The sequence below is a fragment of the Gobius niger genome (genome assembly GCF_951799975.1).
Source record: "Gobius niger genome assembly, chromosome: 5".
In the NCBI taxonomy this organism is placed as follows: Eukaryota; Metazoa; Chordata; class Actinopteri; order Gobiiformes; family Gobiidae; genus Gobius; species Gobius niger.
This window is the reverse complement of record NC_136856.1, coordinates 3,836,896-3,842,895: the sequence shown is the minus strand read 5'-3', so window position 1 is coordinate 3,842,895 and position 6,000 is coordinate 3,836,896. Positions and strand designations below refer to the sequence as shown.

Sequence of the window (6,000 nt, the reverse complement as noted above, 5' to 3'; positions counted from 1 at the left end):
TTTTGCATAATACCCCCCCCTTTAAAGGAACAGGCTGCGTAGGAGGAGACAGAGCGGCCATTAAGGTTCACACAGGACTCGGGAACCTTCACAATGAATGTTGCTGAATGGGACCCGCTCATCTTTATTATATTATATCTCTGGTCTCAGCCGTGAAGCCCCTTCATTTAAACGGAGAACGAGGGAAAATCTGATGTTTAGCAGATTTGTTTTTTATAGACTTTATAGACTAGTTTTTCGTTTAGTCCAGTGCCATGTTAACTAATAGGAGAAAAGGGGCGGGTACAACATAAGGCGACTCCCACGCAAACTTCCAGAATAAGGTGAAAAAGCTCTTACTTCAGCTCACAGAGCGTTAACTGCTCAGATAAACAAATAAACTATTCATTTTGTTTAGATTTTAGATTCTCCCAAATCTAAATCTTCTCGACTGGAGAGTTAACAGCCTATAGGTGAATTTTGACACTTTTTCATTGCTTTTTTGTCACATTCTTGTTACTTTTCGGTGAGGTTTTTGACGCTTTTTGTTGCCTTTACTGCTGCGTTTTCAGTGTCTCATTTTTGCTGCTATTTTGACTCCACCTTTCAAGGTTAAGAGACAGAATCTTCCACGCTTGTGCACATTTCCCCATGTCGGCTCTGGTTCTCGTTCAAACGCTAAATACAGTCGACCGAGCTGATCTTTGAGCGCCACATTACGGATAATGTAAAAAGTAAATGATTCCACGTACTCCTCTGCTGTGAGAGGAGGCAGCTGAATACCGTTCCCGCTCCTGTGAATGTAAATGACCGCGCTGTATGGGGGGGAGGGGGGTGTAGGCGATAACACATGTAATGATGTGGAGGCGAGGGCGGGCGGGCGGCGGGCGGACGCGGGAAAGGGCACGAGGCACGGATTCCAAAACACGCATAATCGTTCAGTGTCATCTGAAAGCATCACTGGGCACATTAACATCTGCATTGAGAAGAGAGAGATCGATGACAGGAGAGAGGTGCCTGATGGGAAAATAATGGTGCCGTCGGAGATTTACCGGACCGCAGTAAAGAGAAAGCCGTAATGGTTTTAAAAAATGTGCAAAAGAAAAATTTCTGTTGTGATGCCTTTTGGTGATTTGACAGTTGTGGTCTCATCCCAAAGTGTGAGAGAGAAATGTATGTAATGTTCTTCTCATACAGGGAAAGGGAAAGTGCTTGGTTTTGCATAAAAATGGGCGAACGTGACAAAGAAAGTGCCTCAGTGCTGGTTTGTGTTTGGATGTCAGTGCAGGAGGATTTGTATGACAACTGGCTGCTAAGGAAAAAAAAAAGAAGACATTTTTATTTATATTCAGCCTGGTTGAAGTCGTGGTAAGGAGCTTTTGTTCTCCCCGGTTTCTTAATATTATTATTCCACCTCTTAAATTGCATTTTTTGGTGCCTTTCTGTGCATAAAAACATTCAGAAATTGGCGCAGTGATCAGTGGGACAACATGCACACGCCCTAAACAGAATGGCTCATCAGCGCCCCCTGGAATGACCCAGGGGACAAGTTGTCCACAGGTTTTCCCCCTCCATTATTGCACATTTACAGCTATTTCTCATAGTGCGATGTGTCCCGCCTCTCGGTCCATGAGTGGCCAGGATAAATAGCAGAGGTGGGAGTAAGTCACTAAATGCAAGTCTCAAGTAAGTCCAAGTCGAATGGTCATGGAGTCAAGTCAAGGGGGCCTGCTTAAAAAAAATGGAAACAAAGTCTTTTAACCCCTTAACTCCCACCCGAACCGAGAGCATTTTCTACTAAATTGATCTTTTTCCTCACTTCATCTGATTTTTTTTCATCACTTTTTTTGTTGGGCAGTCATCTCATTTTCGTCAAATTTTAGTGACTTTTTTTGTCACTTTTTCGTCAAATTATTCGAATTTTTTTGTCAAATTCTTATCACTTTTTTGTCGATTTTTTCTCAATTTTTCGTCAAATTTTTGTCACTTTTTGTAATTTTCTTGTACAATTTTTACAATTTTTGCAATTTTTTTGTCACTTTTTCGTCCGTTTTTTCTCACTTTTTTCACATTTTCATCCTTGTTTTAATCTCAGTTTTGTTGGTATTTTCACACCTTTTTTCCAGAAGATTTTGGATTGGGGTAAAGCTGGAGAAAATGTGCTCGGTTCAGGTGGGAGTTAAGGGGTTAAACAGGAGTTGCTTTTCCCTGCAGTCTGAAATATAAATATAAAATAGTGTTTTTATTTTTGTTAGTCTCTGGCAGTCTTTCTGTCAGTGGTTCCCCTGTAGCGCCTCGGCCCCTGTATAGTCGGATTCACCCCTGCTCTACGTAGATTCAGCCTTCAGTCCCGCTGTCACTGGGCTCTGTGCGGCTGCGGAAAATAACCTCTAAATGCTGTAACTTTCGAGAGAACGCCTTAAAACACAGAAAAGACCCCAAAATTTCTGTCATTTATCAGCTCTTACATGGTGGTTCTGGAGACGGAGCTTCAGTCATTGTTTTGAACGTTTTCCTGTCTTTAATAAACGTCTATGAATCTTCACCTCTTCACTACAGAAAGCGTTTAATGCCTCCAAAGAAACATACAAGAAAAAAGCATGTGGCTAATTACCAAATGTAAACATAGATGCTTTTACACAATGAATCCTGATCTTTCAACAGTTTCACTCAAATAAACAATAACTATAAAGTCACAGCGAGTCACTGAGAGTCATCGGAGTTAAGTCTCGAGTCACAAACAGTAACTCCCAAGTCAAGTCTTTTTGGAGCTTTGGTCAAGTAAGTCTCAAGTCAAAATTGCGACTCGAGTCGGGTCTCCCACCTCTGCAAATTAGGGGTGGGTGTGAGGCCAGGGCGAGGGCCTTTATTGCTGCTTGCGGCTTTAGTTATGTGTGTTTCTCTAGCGCACACTATCAAACCTTTTTGTGAATTTTCTTGACCCAAACAGCATTATATCGTTTTTTTTTCTCTGTTTGTCCATCCCAATCCATCTGGACTCACTGTGGACATGAAAAAATCTGGTTTTACTCTGTTAGGCCCATCATTGTTTTTACATTATCTATGAATTTAGAACAAAAATATGAACGTGTACAATCATGAAACATGTACAACAGATATAGAGGAGGAGGAACTTTAACTTCTGCAGTATAATTACGAATTTGGAAGTGATCGTTTGAAAGTTTTCCGTTCAAAAGTTGTGTCCTAGAATCTGCAATGTTGAAGATGAAGAATTAAAGCACAATTGGGCGCCCGCTCCAGCAGACCTGGGTCGCCTATGCCCTGTTGTAGAGTTAACCAATATGGCCTATTGCTTTTAGCACGGAGTTTGCGTTGTGTGTTGTGATGAATTTGCTGCGAGTACTCCAGTAAAACCTCAGTCAGGAACTTCTGCCTTCGCTTCTGAAAAGTGTTTCCGAGGCACTGCTTGAAGGACCGATTTCCCCACGAGGACAGTGAAATCTACAAGTATTGCTTCCTGCCGCACTATTGCAAAACAGACCTGATCCTAAACTCACTGCCGTGCGACACTTTGGGATGAGATCACAGCTGCAAACCATCGACCTTTACGGCTTTCACAGGAAAAATAAACATATATAATCATTTGTTCTGGTCTCATTTGGGAGCGACGTGAGGAGAATTCGCACGTGTCTTAAGGGTAAGGTTCTCCGTTGTATCAAAGAGCTTTGGCAACAAAATTCACTTCCTGCAACACTGTGGGAAATCCCGTCAGTTCTCCACGCGATGTCCCGCCCCCGCTGACCGAAGCGGCGCGACGACGGGCCAGCCTGGCAGAGGCGGCGTCCGGAGCGGCCAAGAGTGAGGAGAAATGAGAAAAAACTTTGCTCAGAAAGACGCAGGAGTTGGTGCCAGTTCTTGTTGCTGCGTTTTGTCCAAAGACCGAAGCAGAGAATGGGGTTTGCAGACTTTGTTTTGGAAAAGTATGAAACTTTTTGGTGCAGTTGCGTCGGTTTTTCGAGCCTCTTCTCTTGTTGTAATTAGTGGGTGATTAATAAAGAACGATTTCAGAAAAGGCAGCATTTCTAGAGAGATAAATTTATACATGAGTTTCCAATGACAAATGACATCACGCATAGGTCTGGCAGCCATTTTGAATACCGAAGTAGAATTATGCAGTACAACATGTAACATAATCTCTACTCAGGATGAAAATGAAAGACAGCTGAGGCATGTTTGTGTACTCGTAATCATTGCTCATGAAGATAACAGTAAAAACACGGCCCCAGAGACGCACGTTAATGTGATAAAACCAGAAAATCTCTGTCTGCCGAGCTAAAGCAGGATTTACAAAAGATCTGCCTCACTCCTCAGACTAAATGAACCCATCAAAGAGGAAACAGAAAACCTTTCTCTGTGATTTTTACAGCTTGTCATGTCAACAGAGTCTCAGTCAGTGTTTAAGCTACTCAAGACGTTAGCATGCTACCGGCTAGCAACTGTCAATGGTTTCAACACGATGAACATGCGTGGCTCTCATCTGTGAGGAAACACTGCAGTAACAGCATGTTGCATCCAAATGTTCAGGGCTTTCTCTTGGAGAGATCTGAGCTGGGCTGTTGAAGCTAAATGCTAACCGGTAGCATGCTAACGTCTCACTGGTTTCTTCACATAAACGTGCGTCTCTTTTATTCTCTTGAGCAATGATTACAGTGACTACAACTGTCAATCCGTTCGTTTTCATCCTGAGTACAGATGTTGTTACATGTTGTAGTACTGCATAATTCTACTTCGGTATTCAAAATGGCCGCCATAACAACAAATGTCACGTGACTGAAAGGCATGTATGGAAGCTCATCAAACTTGTAAAGCAATTAATTGAATGCTTTTTAATGCCCCTGGGAAACCCTGTTTAATATTCCCCGACAAAGCTTACCATGAGGTCATTTGTGATGCACAGGACTGGCATTTTTTGGAAAAACTTTACTTTCGGAAACAACTGGGAGGTTTGGCCCCTGGTGTTTTTTGACGATGAAGAAAATCGGGGTAAGATTTGGGTAAAGCCGCACTGGGGTTAAGGAGGGGGTACGTGACAAATCTAAGAACATATTTTGAGAAACACTGATTAACCTTTTGTTTATTTGTTCACTTTCTGACTATATTAGGCTTCTTTTCCACTTTTGTGTCTTTAAGGCTGCCACTTGTTGCTATCTCGCCCCAGGGCAGCGGTGACGGCACAGTCTGCAAACCCCCTTCTGTCCTTTGGCCCCGTGTTTTGGGACCGTGTGCAGCTCAGCCCCTGCTCTCGCCTCTCGCGCCTGCTCCGTCTCCTCCCGCGGTGACGGCAGGCTCCAGCGGGGGGCAGTGTTCTGTGGGACGTCCCGTCACAGACAGGACTCGTGGGACTCGGTGTCGATGTGCAGACCCCTGTCCTGCTCCTTGTGGGTCCCGTTGTGGAGCACGGAATACCTGGAACACAAGAGAGGGGCCTTTTATCAGATATGTGTATTAAAAGTTCACATATTTCATTGAGATGAATGAACTTCTGCAAAGCTCTGGGGGACATTTGGATCATTTTGTTTTCATCAACTTGCTGTCATCCACCTTCTCTGCTTTCCTTTTGGGAAAAGTGACGAGGTCCACAAAAAAAGAGCCGCAGAGTGACTTAATCCCAAAGTGGAGGCCCAAATGATTTCAAGATGAAACAAAAAGTAAAATGCTACTGTTTTTAGTACCTTTATTTAGTGTAAACCAGCCTATAATGAGTGAAATCCATTCAACTATTTAAAATAAACTGTTTAGATACAAATTAACTTGATTATCTCATGTTTTTCTTCCCTAAAGTAGCGTAAGAGGCAATAACGTTATACGATGGAAGTCCCGAGTTGTTTTTGTGTCAATTTTGGGGTCCCAGACAAAAAAGTTTGGGAACCCCTGACTTATGGGAGAGTCTTGATGTGGAAAAATTACAAGGTAGTGTAGCTGCCAAATGTCAGGCGATATTCCTCTCTTTATGAAATAAGCACCCAATACTACTACTACAATAATCAGAATAATAATCTT

The 6,000-nt window shown here is 42.8% G+C and overlaps 1 protein-coding gene across 1 annotated transcript in view; it reads right to left on the bottom strand.

The window, feature by feature from the left end:
- Positions 1-5,293: 5,293 nt before the first annotated feature.
- htr4 (5-hydroxytryptamine receptor 4) overlaps positions 5,294-6,000 on the bottom strand; it is a 356,392-nt gene continuing 355,685 nt past the window's right edge. The window contains exon 8 of the mRNA XM_079556259.1: positions 5,294-5,406. The gene's annotated coding sequence lies outside the window, so the exon portion shown is untranslated. The remainder of the gene's footprint in view (positions 5,407-6,000) is intronic.